This window comes from Garra rufa, chromosome 13 (assembly GCF_049309525.1).
Source record: "Garra rufa chromosome 13, GarRuf1.0, whole genome shotgun sequence".
Classification (NCBI taxonomy): Eukaryota; Metazoa; Chordata; class Actinopteri; order Cypriniformes; family Cyprinidae; genus Garra; species Garra rufa.
This window is the reverse complement of record NC_133373.1, coordinates 3,548,731-3,566,590: the sequence shown is the minus strand read 5'-3', so window position 1 is coordinate 3,566,590 and position 17,860 is coordinate 3,548,731. Positions and strand designations below refer to the sequence as shown.

The window sequence follows — 17,860 nt, the reverse complement described above, 5'->3', positions numbered from 1 at the left end:
AATAAGATATTTAGGCAAAATAGGAAAAATGTACACAGTCTGTTCAAAAGTTTTCACCCCCTTAATGCATGGTTTGAACCTTCTGTAATAGTTGCATATGAGTCTCTCAGTTGTCCTCAGTGTGAAAAGATGGATCTCAAAATCATACCGTCAATGTTGGAAAGGGTTCAAATACACAAAAATGCTGGAAAATCAAATAATTCATAGGACCTAAAGGATTTTTCTGAAGAACAGCATGCAGTTAAACTGTTTGGGACACACAACAGACTCACAAACAACTATCACTAAACAAAAAACACAGCACATTTGATAAATTCAACTACTATTTTCTCTTGTGGACTATATGCAAACATCTTTTATGTGCAGTATCTTATTCAGGTCAGTACTAAACAATAACAACATGCATTTTGCATGATCCCTTTTATTTTGCTAAAATAGTTATCATTTTGCAAATTCTGAAAGGCGGATGTAAACTTTTGACCTCAGCTGTACATAGAAATTCATATTAACCTAGATTAACAATTTTTTTCCACTGACAGTTCATGATACCCACGTATTAAAAATGCTAATCAGCAGAGACTTCAAAACAAACTTGTGCATCCTGACTACAAGGTTGAACAATCTCACTGTGACCACCTCCTTAAACATGCCACCTACAGCTCGTAAACACACAACCACACACAAAGCAAAACAACAAAAACAAAGCCCAAACCCTCCCACACGACCAGCGCAGGGATCAGCTGCTGTCGCAGCATTCACACTCACTCGTTTAACATACAGCACACCCCCATGTAAGCAGGTACGCATTCACACTTTAAACAATGATCCTATGCCTGCGCACGCAGAGGTAGATTAGCTGGGGAAGGTGATTTAGCTATCAAAACAGTGGGGTCTCCGCTATCGCTTCTTACGTAGGAGGTGCACAGAGAGATACTGGTGCATGTGATCTTCAGACATCCAGTCACAAAGATTACCTTGAGCTCCTTTTGCTTTTCCTTTCCCCTTATTTCACCCATCAAAGCGGCTCAGCCGGTGCATGTGTGATTAGGGACTTAAGTGTCTCTGGATTCTGGATCAACACAAATGTGTCCTGCCCCCGTACCCCAGGTCCTGTATCAGAACGCTCCTCACAATGAGTCCGACACGTTTAATCTCATCAGGGATTCTCGCTGGATGGGCTGGCGAATGAATATCACTAACCTCAAATTAGCATTCTGCCCTGCTGCTGATTTGAATAAGTGCAGATTGAATATGACGAGTCAGGAGCAGACCTCAGCATAAAGCATAACCTTATGATCCTCTTAAGGAATTTTATTTGCAATATTGGCAAGGTGTGCATATGTTCTCTGAATGTATAACAGGCCTGGCAAATCCGTTCATTTAGAGAGAGATGGGGTTTGGCCAAGCTTAACTCTAGGTAAACGCAATCCTAGGTTGTCTTGTTTCAGACTTTGGTATAAGGTCAGAAACTTAAGATGAATCCAGCTTGCAATACGCACATGAGCTGTTTTAATAAAATAGAATGCAATATGTGACCCTGGACCACAAAACCAGTCTTAAGTAGCACGGGTGTATTTGTAGCAATAGCCAAAAATACACCGCATGGATCAAATTATACATTTTTCTTTTATGCCAAAAATCATTAGGATATTAAGATGATGTTCCATGAAGACTTTTTGTAAATGTCCTACTGTAAATATATCAAAACTTAACCTTTGTATAGTAATATGCATTGCTAAAAACCTCATTTAGACAACTTTAAAGGCGATTTTCTCAACATTTAGATTTTTGTGCATCCTCAGATTCTTGATTTTTGGCCAAATATTGTCCTAACAAGCTAAGTTTGAACCTTATGACTAGTTTTGTAGTCCAGGGTTACATATATAATAACATAAAAGCATTATATAATTAAACACATATAACATTTTTACTTCACTACAGTAACATTTGCATTTTTCTCTCAGGTGCTGAAATTAAACAGCATGTAAACTGTTTCATGAAAAAAGCGCATGCATAATTAATAAGGTAAGCACTGTGTAGTTTATGATTGATTGTGTGATGCTACAACATCTTGCTCAAAATATGACATGGTTTATAGCAGTTTTTTATGGTTAATAATTACAAAATCACATAAACAAATGACTAAAACTAAAATGTCAAAATATTAATATATACTAGTATGTAAATACCACCAAAATAACACTAGTTTGCATTTGCCACCAAATTATAGTAAGACTTTTAAGGACACTTTTTATGTTATACAAATACATCGTATGGATCAAAATTATATTTTTTTCTTTTGTGCCAAAATCATTAGGATATTAAATAAAGATCATGTTCCATGAAGATATTTTGTAAATGTCCTACTGTAAATATATTAAAACTGTAATTTTTGATTGGTAATATGCATTGCTAAGATCTTAATTTGGACAACTTTAATGGCGATTTTCTCAATATTTAGATTTTTTTCGCACTGTCAGATTCCAAATTTTTTATTCCAATGGAAGCTTATTTATTCAGCTTTCAGATGATGTATAAATCTAATCTTCTAAAAAAATGGACTCCTATGACCCTTATGGTTTTGTGGTCCAGGGTCACATATTATATAATATAATGTTGATGCTTTGATATGCACCATAGTGCTAAAATTCATGTACCATAGTACATGCTATTTCAAGGTACATCCAAGAATACCACAGTACATGCAAAAAAATAAAAAAAATAGAGTCAGAACAAAAAGAAAAAAAAAAACATGGTAGTCTCATGCTACCTTTTCCAGATTTGCAGCACGTCTTCAAAAGCTTTCAGAAGAAACAGCAAGTGTGAATGTTGCATTGCCCAGGGTTAAAGTGCCTTTAGCCTGGGGTTTAAAATGCTGATAAGCCAAGGTTAAGCACAGCGTGAAAAGCCATACAGAAAAAGAGGATGCTTAAGCTCTGAATCAGGCAGATTTAAACTGCTTTTGAAACGACACAACCTCTACTTTCAGTCTCTGCCAGCAGTCTTTTCCACAACACACTGAGCTATTTAAGTTGTCCGGGGCCAACTTCTGCTCGCGGAATGATCGGTGCATGACTAAACAATTCCTACAGAGCTCCAGCGGCAGCCAACGCTGCTCTTTCCATCCCTCCCGAAGCCAGGGCTGCCCCTGTCTGCCCCGCTGCGGTGAGGGTTGTGCAGCCAGCGCTCCTCCCTGCTCCCACAACCACCGCTGACTGCACCTTAGGCAAACTCTGACCCATAGAGACACAGGCCTGAAATTTCTTACCCTTGTCATCTTGATTTAACTCCTGACTGGGCAAAATAGGCAGTACTCCGTATAGACGACGCAGACGGGCTCAAGCCCTCAAAGCTTGACTCCATCCGAAGCAGGTCGCATGCGGTAGATACCGTCAAACAGCTCCTTCAATCAGAGCGAGCCTGTGAAAGCCGTGAGCCTTGGCGAACGCTGACGGTTTACTGCTGCCCAAATTAAAACGTGAAAACGGAAAGTTGTCCTTGGTCATTGGAAATGGCTGTGTGTGCAAATGGAAACTCCTCAACCAAGAGAATGGAATCAGTGGGCCCGACGCCTCCCTTTCTTTCTTTCTTTCTTTCTTATCTCTCTCACTCACTCTCAGAGAAAATCAAACCACACGGCATGTGGGTTCAGAGATCCTATACTGCATTGTGTGAGTGTGCGTGCACATATGTGCATGTGTGTGGGAGGGACACTGTGGTTGGCATGAAAAGGAAGAAAACAAAAGACAAAGATAGGTGGAGAGTGGCTGCAAGGCACCACATGCTTATGAAGCAAAGAATCATTTTTGTTATTGTATGTTTTTGCCACAATAACGATATGCACATTATATACAAACAGCATGAGCGGTTTAATCTGATTCCGATGAACTGGTACTTTGTTTTTGCTTCACTGTTATAGAACTGGTTCATAAGAGTCTGTTGTTTTTGAATCAGAATGTGCTGGTTGCATCACATGTTGTTGACACCACAGCTCAATTGAAGTAAACAGTTTAGCCATGAAACTCTAACTGGTTCATTTAATTCAATGATCCCAGCCAATCGGATTCATGTACTCATTACCGTTTACCTGTATAATCAAGACGTATTTAATTAATGCCATGTCTGTGCGCCATGCGAAAAGTCTTAAGTAGCATGGGTACATTTGTAGCAATAGTCAAAAACAGATTGTATGGGTCAAAATGATCGCTTTTTCTGGCAAAAGTAATTAGGATATTAAGTAAAGATCATGTTCCATGAAGATATTTTGTTAATTTTCTTACGTAAATATATCAAAACTTAATTTTTTGATTCGCAATATGCATTGCTAAGATCTTCTTTTGGACAACTTAAAAGACGATTTTCTTAATATTTTGATTTTTTTGCACCCTCAAGATTCTAGATTTTCAAATAGTTGTATCTCTGCCAAATAATGTTCTATCATAACAAACCATACATCAATGGAAAGCTTTTTGATGATATATAAATCTCAATTTAAATTGACCTTTATGACTGGTTTTGTGGTCCAGGGTCACATTTTAGCCCTCCGCTTCCCCAGCACCACCTGTCTAGATCTGCTATGGGGGATTTTCCTCTCTCTAGCATCAACAGCATGTTTACTTTTAATTTTATGGTTTGAGCATTTAGCAGCATAGCAGATCTACTCCGCCAAGACCATACCTATGTGCATTTACATTCCAGGTAAATTTGGGTTTCTTTTGTCGATTCAGCAGTGGGGGATTGCCGTTACTGAAAAGTGTTGCAGGAAACACTGTTTTCAGCTGTGAGATTTGACTGAACTGTACCTAAGTATAAGCAAGTTTGTGTCTTGCATTCCCAGACATTTACAGCAACAGTCCAACTGGTCACTTCAATTATTGTTTTTTATTTTGTTTCCTTTCCTCGCTCTAAATATGTTTTCTATGCTGCCTTTGGTGGATAATGACCTGTCTTCCAAGAATAATGTTTCCAGATGTGGTTGCAAGGTTCGTAAGATGCCAAACACACTATTTCAAAAATTGGAATGCGCTCTCTTTCCATGCTGGGATTTTCAGATGTGTGCATTTTGCGCACAAAAGGATGATGCACATGCACACAGACTCACCACAAATGACTACTCTCGGCCGTGTTACCGATTAGAACTGCTGAGGGATGCGAGGGGTTTGCGTTCCCTTTCTTCTTTTTATTTTGCAGGCCTTTCTCAATCTTGTTAACCGTGGCAGCTAACTGGTTTTGCAAGGAACACTCCCACACACATCAAAAGCAGAGCTCCGTGATGGGTTTCCGACAGCTGTCGCTGGCATTCTACTTTTGCCTTCTCCAGGGGCTGGAAGACTACCAGAGCCCTGAGACTAATCTAAAACCAGTCGATTAGACTAAGTATGAAGCCTTACTTTTAGAGATGAATACCCTCAAGACAAAGACAAATGATTGTGCATCCAACTTTTTAATAAGCAGTGCAAACTCAGTTCATTACTGGCATAAACAATACATTCAAAATGAAGTGTTCTGGAGAGCAGGACTATGTATTTAACTATCTGTGCTGACTTGAAAACCTGATTTAAGACTAATTTGTGAATAAATTGTTTAAACTGGTGTGGTGAAGTGGTTCGGCTGAATCGAAACCCAAAAGAACAACTTGTTGGAAAAACGTACCTGTGGCAACCTGTAGCACCTAAACCCAAATAACAAAGTTAAAAACACAAAACATTGCTGTTTTAGCTTGCATCTACAAGAGTTTGAGCTTATTTATCAAGTGTTGCCACTAATGTTTCACAGGACTCAGGTGCGCTGCATTGTAAAGCTGTACCGGGTGAGCTATCAAGCAAGTTTACTACACCAGAAATGCTATAGATATGCAGCTGAGTGTGTGACGTAAACACAAAAAATGTATTGGTTTACAAATCACACGCTATGGTAAAAGTGTTTTCAGGTCATAATATAGTATTGTGCAAAGAACTATGCTAAACCAAAGAACAATGCTTTGTTCTGGAGAACAGGACTATGTGTTAAACTGTCTGTGCTGACTTAAAAACCTGATTTAAGACTGATTTGTGAAGGAATTGTTCAAACTGGTGTGGTGAACTAGTTCAGCTGAACCGAAACTCAAAAGAACAACTCAAGCTTGTTGGAAAAAATGTACCTGTGGCAACCTGTACCATCTAAACCTAAACGACAACGTTAACCAAAGCAAACGTTGAGATATAAAAACAAAGCAATGCTGTTTTATCTTGCTTCTACAAGTGTTTGAGCTCATTTATCGGGTGTTGTCATGTTTCACAGGACTCAGGTGCGCTGCATTGCAAAGCTGTACCGGGTGAGCTATCGAGCAAGTTTACTACACCAGAAATGCTATAGATATGCAGCTGAGTGTGTGATGTAAACCCAAAAATGTAACAGCTACAAATAAACATGCTCAAATAAGTCCTTATTGATCAATAATCTGCTCCGCAATCATAATTTGCGTGAAAAGGAATAAAAATGTTTTTTTTACAGCACCAAATTGTCATTTGAGTTGAAAAATACAGTGAATTGCATGTATGTGAAGGAACATTTTTGAAAATATAAAAATGTTTTTTCCCCCAATGATTCTTTGTTTCATCACTATATAAAAGGGATGTAACGGCATTATCAATATTGTGATATTGCGATAGCAAAACTGTCTCAGTTTTATAGTGGTCACATGACAATATGAAACGATAGTTCTTCCGGGCAAAAAGTGTAGTTTTTAAAATATATTTAAACTTCTTATTCTAACATAAAAGGTCTTTAAAGTTGTGTTTTAGGCCATTATGATTTGACACAGTCTCTGTCCCTAATCCCTTCGTCGCTTCTGTTTTCACACATTGTTAAGGCGATCATCTCGTGATCCGGTGTTTTCCGCATCTCAGAACGTCTCAGTTCGCAGTAATTTAATGCAGTGAGCTCGTTTATTGCATGTACTGAGAGTTTAGGGAGCGTTTGAGAACGCAACGGCCACCAGTTATGCTTTATCTCCCTAAATTCCTACTATATATTTCAGTTTTAAAGTGCTGAAGAATGCATCTCTTATCTACACGATTAAGCCCTTTTCTTTTTAGTCTTTTATTAGCTCTTTCACTCTCTCTCTGGCTTTTGACCACTCTGAACAAAGCAGTAATTTTCCTGATATAAATGACACTGACCTAATGTCCTTATAATTAGCACTCAAACATTCTCCACTTGGCTTCAGATTTCATGCAAACTCATTGGAGACCCTAAAAATAAACAAAACCACGAGAGGCCTTCTTTACAGCTTCGCTATGCCAACAAAGCAGGGCTTGGTGTTTCCATGCCTGTCAACCTTTAAAGCAGTTTAAATATCTCAGCTAACATTAGTAAACGACAGCTCAGATTCAGTCCTCATAGAGGTGCATGCTGCGTGTGGAATGGATATGCATTTGTGCTTCTGCACTCTGCAGGAAAGCCTGACATGGCGGTTTGGGGGACGACAGCATATGATGTGCTCTGTGATGTGTGTCCTCTTTCCCGTCTCTACAGACACTCTCTGCTGCCGAGCAGAACACTTCTGACAGAATAAAGCCGCCTGCGCTGCTTCGTCAACAGAAAACACTCAACTCACCTGTGACCATCTCCACACACATGCCTTGCTAAAATTACCATGATAATCATAGTTTCCATGCAGATGCCACAGTTACAGCTCTAAATACACTTTATCCCACAGCTGCTAGGGTAACACAATTAATCAGAAAAAAATGAATTAAAAGTATCCGATTTAGATATATCGTTCCATCAGAAACGTGCAAAGAATGCCTTATAAATCAAGAGAAGTGTAAATAAGAGATTTATTGTGCGGTATTAACAGCTACACTGACAGAGTGACATTCAGTGATTACAAAGAGAGTATTCTTGTCACATTGCTTACTTTATGTGCGTAATTTATAAAAAAAAATTGAATTAGTTTGTTATGCTGCTAAAGGATCAATGTGAAGCTGATTTGTGACCCTGGACCACAAAATCAGTCATAAGGTTAAATTTTACAAAACTGAGATGTATATATCACATGAAAGCTCAATAAATAAGCTTTCTATTGATATATGGTTTGTTAGGATAGGACAATATTTGGCCGAGATACATCTATTTGAAAATCTGGAATCTGAGGGTGCAAAAAAATCAAAATACTGAGAAAATCACCTTTAAAGTTCTCCAAATTAAGTTCTTAACAATGCATATTACTAATCAAAAATTACATTTTGATATATTTATAGTAGGAATTTTACAAAAAATCTTCATGGAACATGATCTTTACTTAATTTCCTAATGATTTTTGGCATAAAAGAAAAATCAAAAATTTTGACCCATACTATGTATTTTTGGCTATTGCTACAAATATACCCCAGCGACTTAAGACTGGTTTTGTGGTCCATGGTCACATTTACTGATGTGTTAAACAGCGGCAATTGAATTCAGAAAGAGCTTGTATTAAATATATACACTACTGTTTAAATTTCAGAGTCAGTGTAAGGCTTTTTGAAAGAAATCACTACTTTTATTCCACAAGGACGCTTGACCATGTTCGGAAAGAAATTTTCTCTCACAATTATCTCGGTAATTATACTGTATATAAATTGCGGGCATCAGGAAGACGATTTTATTATGTGGGGCATTGGAATTGCTTTTAAATGCATTTTTGCTTTTTACTTTCACTTTCGAGATTCACGTTCACATGTACTCTGTGTGTACTATGGAGCAGCTTACCACACATTTTACAAGATTAGATGTTTGTCAGTGGTGCTCAGGATCTGCAAATCATTTGTCATCTTCATATCAGTCATCTCTCCTTGCTCTGTTTATGTGGTAAGTGTAACTTCATGTACTGTCATGTAACAATCAGCTAGCAAACAGCTAACCGCGTCACTTTAGTCCGCGTCCACTAAACTTTGAATTCATCAAAGAATATTAAACAAATGTATTAGTTTTCAAAAAAAAAAAAAAAAAAACTATTAGATGCATCTGTTTTCAACATTGGTAATAATAATACATGTTACTTTAGCACCAAATCAGCATATTAGAATGATTTCTGAAGGATTAAGTGATGACTTCAGCTTTGCCATCACAAGAATAAATTACATTTTAAATATTGTTCAAGTCAAAAGTTTACATACACCTTGCAGGATCATACAAAATGCATGTTATTTTTATTTAGTATTGACCTGAATAAGGTAAAAGATCACATAAAAGATGTTTACATATAGTCCACAAGTGAAAATAATAGTTGAATTTATAAAATTGACCCTCTGGTTGATTCTTAATACTGTGTTGTTACCTGAATGATCCACAGCTGTGTTTTTTTGTTTAGTGAGAGTTGTTCATGAGTCCCTTGTTTGTCCTGAACAGTCAAACTGCCTGCTGTTCTTCAGAAAAAATCTTTTTAGCTCTCACAATTTTTTTTTCAGCATTTTTGGGTATTTGAACCCTTTCCAACAACGACTGCATGATTTTGAGATCCATCTTTTCACACTGAGGACAACTGAGGGACTCATACGCAACTATTACAGAAGGTTCAAACACTCACTGATGCTCCAGAGAGTGGGGGTGAAAACTTTTGAACAGAATGAAGATGTGTACATTTTTCTTATTTTGCCTAAATATCATTTTTTTTTCATTTAGTACTGCCCTTCAGAGTCTACAGAAGATAAGTACATGTTTCCCAGAAGACAAAATAAGTTAAATTTACCCTGATCCCTCAGTTATCCTCAGTGTGAAAAGATGGATCATACAGTCATTGTTGGAAAGGGATCAAATAGACAAAAATGCTGAAAAACCAAAGAGTTTGTGGGACCTGAAGGATTTTTCTGATGAACAGCAGGCAGTTTAACTGTTCAGGACAAATAAGGGACTCATAAACAACAAAATTTTGTCTTGTGGACTATATGTAAACGTCTTTAATGTGAAATATACTATTCAGGTCAGTACTAAATAAAAAATAACACGCATATTGGTAAAATAATGGACATTTTGCAGTTTCAGCAAGGTGTACGTAAATGTTTAACAATTTTATCTCACATTTGTGATTGTTTTCCAGTGAAACAGTGTTAGCATATACATTTTCCTTTCTAAAATTGTTTGCCACTCAGCAGTTAATAGCACAGCAGATTGCATCATCACTACCGACACTCATTTTGCCATTACTGCAGATGAAGTGTTAAAAGCAATCGATTTGCTTTATGCTAATCCTCTAAATCCCAGCACAATATAGCTTTGCATTCAACATGATCCGATAGGTAGTGGTTTTCCATGTGATGACACCAATCAACTAAACCTGCAGTTTGACAGGTTTGCTTTCCACCAGTAATTATTGGCTATTAACTGTTAAAAGCCCATTTACCTTGTGCAATCAGAGCACACACTTGGGCACAAACACACAAAACGACAAACGTGTGCAAACACACACACAAAAGCAAGCAGTCTCGTACAGGCTTGCGATCTGAGACTCCCATGCAGTAGTACATTTCCTTCAACCCTCTGACACCGAAACAGACTTAATGGCTCATTACATTCCAGCTCTGCTGGGTATTAATCATCAGCCTGTATGACTAATCCTACTATTCCAATGCGCATACGCTGGCAAAAGTGCACACTCACTAATGGAGCCCTTTTAATGGTTCTGTCTCAGTGGGCCTGAATGACAATAATGGACATTTAGAGCAGCGTTTGATAGAGTGTTCATCCGCGGCCGAGGACGGTCTCGACTGCTGCCGCACTGGACTCTGCTAGAATTATTTATCCTAATTGGGTAGGAATCCTAGTAAATAGCTCTTGTTACACAGGGTAATGTGTAAAGACAAGCGCCTGGAATGAGTATAATTCCTCTGCTTTGTTGAAACAATTACCCACGGCTACAGATTCTCATTTAGATTCACACGCAGCGGTGCGGGAACAGTCCTCTCCGGACCTTCTCTCATGCCACGGGCTTGCAAGATGCTGAGTGTTGTTGTTCTCCATTATTAGTTGACAGAAGATGGATTTTTTCCATCAAATGCACTCTTGACTACATTAATAAAGGTAAATGGTACTTGAGTCCCTCAAAGGGAAGTCATTCCAGCTCTCTCCATGCACCGAGTGTTCTTGTCTGAAGGAGATCGTCTGTGTGCATCCTCTGAGGCAATCGCTCTTTTTCAGTTGTGCATGCAAAACTGGTGCATTAAAAGGCTTGTGGGTGTTCCCAAATTATTTAATCTAGGTGTGAAACACACATTCATTCCACTCATTACTATTGATCCTGTAGGTCTCTTTGATTAAGATCAAATGAAGAAGTAATACGCTTATTTAATATTAGGCAAAGCGTAGTAGAGAAAAAAGAAATGATTACAGGGTGCGGCTGAAGTAAACAAGCCTCTGGCAGAGTAAGGTTTACTAAGTGTTTTTTCCTGCTTCAACTTCAAGTGTGCCGTGGTTATGATAATATTTATTTACTGGATATCAAGGATGAAGCATTTCTTCAACAGGTATTTTAATTTATTTTATTTGAGATTTTATTTTAATTTCTACGGCTCATGAGACTGCAAGGTTGCCAGACGTGCACTGAATGAAAACAATATAAACAAACACGCAAATGCATCATCAGGAGACCTGTTTGCAGTCTCTGCCAGATGTTTTTAATTAAGCTTTGAATGAATGTGGATTTTTGTCATGTTTTTTAATCGTACTGCCACTGACTAAGGGAAAACCAGTGCTGGATGTGGTGGAAATAATTACATGATTAACTGTAGCCTCTGGGAAATATCATAAAACAACATGAGATATAAAAACCAAGTGTTATGTGTTGCTCAATATGTTGAAAAAAAAAAAGACTTTTGTCAGATTTTAACATAACTCTGATTGATTGAGCATATTGTGGTCAAATATTTTTGTATAATCATCCTATGTGGCTGATTTCCTACATCACTCTGTGGTTTCTTTCTACTCACATTAAAAATCATCTCTCAAATACATACAGCGGCATGCAAAAGTTTAGGAACTTTTGCATTTAAAAAAAATGTGAAGATCAAGGTAAATTGTACGTCATATGTCTTCTGGGAAACATGCATGTGTCTTCTGTTGCTAAACGGAAATGGAAAAAAATGATATTTTAACAAAATAAGAAAAATTTGGACATCTGTTCAAAAGTTTTCACCCCCCCCCCCCAACCCGTTCTTAATGCAACGTGTTTCCTTCTGAAGAATCAGTGAATGTTTGAACCTTTTTTAATACAGTAGTTGTATTTGAGTCCCTCATTTGTCCTCAGTGTGAAAAGATGGATCTCAAAATCATACAGTCACTGCTGGAAAGGGTTCAAATATGCAAAAGATTCTGGAAAACTGAAGAATCTGCAGGACCGGGAGGATTTTTCTGAAGGAAAGTGCTAAGATTAACTGTTCAGGACAAACAAGAGACTCATGAACAACCATCACAAAACAAAAAACAGTCGTAGATCATCCAGGTAACCACATCCAGTATTAAGAACCAAAGGTTCCCAAACTTTTAAAGAGCAATTTGAACAATTTCAGCTATTTTTTTTTGTCTTGTGGACTATATGTAAACATCTTTCATGTAAAATATCTTACTCAGAACAGTACTAAATAAAAAAATAACATGCATTTTGTACACATTTTCACAGATTCCACAAAGGGTTCCCAAACTTCCGCATGCCGCTGTAATTCATATCCTTTTATTTATTAATTTGGCAAGAAGCCTTGTAATTATCAGGGAATTTAACATTCAAACAGTCGTTATAGCAAAATACCATTCAGGATGATACAAAACCACTTTGTTTGTTTGTTTAAATAATTACTGGCTAACAGTACATTATCCATTTTTATTATGGAGGAAATAATAAAACAAACGAGGGAAGGGGGGCTCTTGCTATTTCAAGCTCCATCAGATAGATCTATACACTGTATGTAGAAAACCTTACCCTTGGACAATCGCATGTAAAAGGTTCACACGTAAGAATCAAAATGACTTTATAAATATACTTTGAGAGTGATGTTCCTAATGGAACGCAATTACTATTCTCAGTGCTAACTGCATATCCAGGATACATAATCATGCTTCATTAGTGCCAAACATAATCAGTCTATCATTTCTCTGTGTGGCTCTCCTACGCACTTAAGAGGAATCTACCTTTTTCTTTCTTAAAGGTCAAGAGACTTTACCAACTCACTTCTTATTACTGACAAGTGCAGAAAATTTCCACTTTCCCACTAAATTTGTTTCAATTTCATCATTTATGCAAAAGCTGAAGTCTAGATTTGTTGTGTGGGTGCCAAGCGTTTGATGTGTGATGATCTGAGCACACATCTAAGATATTGCTTTGCTCTGTCTGTGCATCCAATTATAATGAATAGAATAGAATACAGTAGAATAGAAAGCCAGTTCAAAGAGGGCAAAGTACATTTGTTAAATAATGGATTACACAAACAATATTCGCACATTTTGTAAATTATTTTTTTTACACTTGCAGTCAAAAGTTTTTTAACGACATCTCTTCTGCTCACCAAGTTTGTATTTATTTGATCCAAAGTGCAGCAAAAACACTAAAATTCTGAAATATTTTTACTATTTAAAATAACTGCTTCCTATTTGAATACATTTTAAAATGTAATTTATTCCTGTGATCAAAGCTACATTTTCAGCATCATTAATCCAGTCTTAAGTGTCACATGATCCTTCAGAAATCATTCTAATATGCTGATTTGCTTCTCAATAAACATTTATTATTATTATTATTATCATCAATATTTAAAACAGTTGAGTACATTTTTTTCAAGATTCTTTGATTAGCAGAAAGATCCAAAGACCAGCATTCATCTAATCATTTATAAGAAATATAGACATTAATACTTTTATTTAGCAAGTATGCTTTAAATTGATAAAAAATGATGATAAAGACATTTATAATGTAAAAAAATAGATTTCTATTTAAGATAAATGCTGTTCTTCCAAACTTTCTATTCATCAAAAAAAAAAAAAAAAAAAAATGAAAAAAAAAATCCTTAAATTAATAATTATAAAAAATGTTTTTTAAGCAGCAAATCAGAATATTAGAATGATTTCTGAAGGATCATGTGACTGGAGTAATGATGCTAAAAATTTAGCTTTGAAATCACAGGAATAAATTACATTTTAAAATATATTCAAATAGAAAGCAGTTATTTTAAAATAGTAAAAATATTTTAAAAAAGTACTGTTTTTTGCTGCACTTTGAAACAAATAAATGCAGGCTTGGTGAGCAGAAAAGACTTCTTTAAAACATTAAAAATCTTACTGTTCAATTAAAATTCAAAAGTTTGGGGTCAGTAACGTTTTTTTTGAAAGAAACTATTTAGCAAGGATGCATGAAGTTAATCAAAAGTGAATGCATTTATGTTACAAAAGATTATTTCAAGACTATTTCAAATAAATGCTTTTTCCACACACACACACACACACACACACACACACACACACAAAAAAGATGAACAACTGTTTTTAGCATCAATAATAAGAAGAAATGTTTCTTGATGACCAAATTAGGCTCATGTGACACTGAAGACTGAAACACAGAAATTGCCATCACAACAGTTATTCTAAATATGTAATATTACACAATATTACATCTTTTAATGTATGTTTCACCAAACAAATGCAGTCTTTTGAATGGTAGTTTACATATTAATAGCATCCATCCGTGTAGTTTTTAGTGCTCTACTAAATTTCATCAAGGAAGTAAACTTTAAAAAAAGTAAAAAAAGTAAAGCTGTTTTAACTCAACGCCTGCTTTCTACCTTTTCTAAATGCAAAAACACACTCTGTTTTGATGTTTCATCAACCTGACCTGGAGTTTCAACCCTAGCCATTAATTTTTAACCTTCATCCCTCCTCACTTTATTGCGAGGGGCGGCTCACATCGGCCTTATCGTCATTATACAGCTAATAATGGCTCATTCACAGAACACTTAACTCCTATCCTGCCCTTGTCTGGGACCACGGGAGAGTTTCATCCCCAATAAATCTACTTGAGAACTAATTAAAGCCTCTTTAACTTGGGCTGGGTCTTGACACAATAATTCACAAACGATCCCAAGCATTAGCATCGCAACCGGGCCCCTTCCGTCAGTCAGAGGTCAATGAGTTTAGGCGTTTGGTGTTATGAAAGAGGCCTAATAAGGTCACGGTGGCGTCGACACAGTCTCAGGTGTAGATTTAGGTCAAAAGCATACCTCCCTAAACATTTGACAAAGTTTCGTGAAAGTGTAAGAAACCAAATCGCATGTCGTCGCCTTCCGCTCCATTCAACACGCTTCTTTCAGTATTACTAACAGGTTTGTCAGTGATTTACATGAACATGACAGGTACTGACAGACAGAAAACTGCAAAAAGCAGGTGACTAGAATGTGAAATGACAAAAACAGACAGACTTTGAAATGAGAGGACAGGAAGAAGGGATTTTCTTTATTCTTTCATTGGGGCTTTCCAGTTTAGCCACATGCTGATAAACGACTGGCGACCTCTGCGTCTGCACGCACAAAGCTTCACAGTATTTCCCAAAAGACATGCATATATATATATATATATATACACACCTGGGATTCATATATTTGGCTGTTGGGTTTGGTTTAAGATTGAATCTGACTGATTCCAGGCGTTGAAGATAACTGTGCATAGCGATGAAGTGAATTCGATCTGTGTATCGATTGGGAATGCGTTCGACGCAGACGTACCATAATGCCCCTGGAAGCCTTGACCGACATCCTGACTGAGCTCTTTTGTGCTGAATACACAACTAAGTGTTATCTGAGCTCACTTCAGTCATACTTCAGACACGCTTATCAGATTAAAGTCAACCCAACCGCACGGTTTCACAAGCGGCAGCCGCAGCAGACGTAATAAGAATATTCTACGTACATGCTACACAAATAACCACTTTATGACCTCACTGCAGATTAAGGTCAAATATTTTTCCTTCTCGTTTTTTAAAACTATATATCGATCAATTCGTAATATTTTTAGTTTTATATTTTCGGTTTTCAATTTGGTTATTGTTAATGTTTTATTTATTCTGCTGTGTGTTTTGTCATTTTTATGACCTTTTTTTTAATGCAAGTTTCAGTTTTATGTTTTAGTTTATGCACTTTTAGTTATTTTTTTTTCTTCCTTATTTTGGTAAATAGCTGAAATATATTTTTTTATATTTTATTTCACACTATTATACACTATTACATATCTGTTTCACACTAAACATAATAAAAAAATATCTGGGAAAAAACGGAAAACTTTTCTTAAGTTAAATTAAATTACATTTTATACGTTTTTAGTTCATTTAGTTTAAACTGAAGTACTAAAATAAGTAAAAGTACATAAACTAAAACTTAAAACTGAAACTTGATAAAAACCTGCATTAAAAAAGGTCATGAATAAAATATTAACAATAAATTGAAAATTTATATATATATATATATATATATATATATATATATATATATATATATATATATATATATACAAAGATAAAATCTGTCAATGTTATTTCAGTTCATTTTAATTATTTATTTATTATTTTTAAATCGTTTTAGTTCATTAACTTGGACCACACTAGATGAAAAATAATGTATATGACTTTTCTTAAGTATAATATTATTTAAATTAAATTGCAAAAGTTATTAGTTTTATATATATTTTCGTAGTTTTTCTTCATATTTTAAAATAGATTTTTTTTCTTTATATTTTCTTTTTCCAATTTATTGTAAATATTTTAATCTGTTGCGTGTTTTGTCATTTGTACTACTTTTTTAATGCAGGTTTTTGTTAGGTTTCAATTTGAAGTTTTAGTTTATTAGTTATTTTAGTACTTCAACTTAAACTAAATGAAAATGTTTTGGTAAATAGCTGAAATAAAATACGCTTGATTTAAAAAAAAAAACATATTAAATTTTTTATCAGTTCATTTAAATTTTTATGTATTTTATTTATTTATTTTTACAGTTTTAGTTAATAACCCTGAATCATGCTAGGCACAATTAAACTATTTTGAAAAAAATTACATAGTACTTTTATACTTTTAGCATAACATTATTAAATTTAAATTGTATACTTTTTTAGTACATTATATATATATATACACACACACACATTATATTTATATATATATTTACACATATACATACATACGCTATCATTGTTTTTTAATATTTGGAATTCGATTTTATTTTGTATTTTTATATTTAGCATTTAATATAATATATATTTATATTGAGGCTTTTTAATATTTTATTTCAGGCATTTTATTATTTATTTTACAGTTTTAGCCAATACCCTGGTATCACACTAGATGAAATTAATATATTTTGGAAAAAATAATATATTACTTTTCTTAAGTGTAATATTATTTCCAATAAATTGTCTTCAGGTTTTACATTTTAATTTAATTTTAATTCAGTTGATGTTTAATTTATTTCAAGTAATAATTTTTTGGTAACACTTTACAATAAGGTTCATTAGTTAACATTAGTTAACCACATTAGTTAACATGAGCTAATAATGAACTGGACTTATACAGCATTTATTAATCTTTGTTAATGTTAATTTCAACATTTACTAATACATTATTAAAATTTTGTTAACATTAGTTAATGCAGTGTGAACTAACATGAACAAACAATGAACAACTGTATTTCCGTTAACTAATGTTAATAAAGATTAGTAAATACAGTAACAAATGTATTGCTCATGGTTAGTTCATGTTAGTTAATACATTAACTAATGTTTAACTAATGAACCTTATTGTAAAGTGTTATCAATTTTTTTTCTAATTTTGTTATTTTTAAAATAATTCTATATATTTAAAATAATTAATATAATATTC

The 17,860-nt window shown here is 35.0% G+C and overlaps 1 protein-coding gene across 2 annotated transcripts in view; it reads right to left on the bottom strand.

Annotated features, from left to right (window-relative positions):
* The window catches only part of bach2b (BTB and CNC homology 1, basic leucine zipper transcription factor 2b), a 199,870-nt gene that overhangs the window by 62,163 nt on the left and 119,847 nt on the right, over positions 1–17,860 (bottom strand). The window lies entirely within an intron of this gene.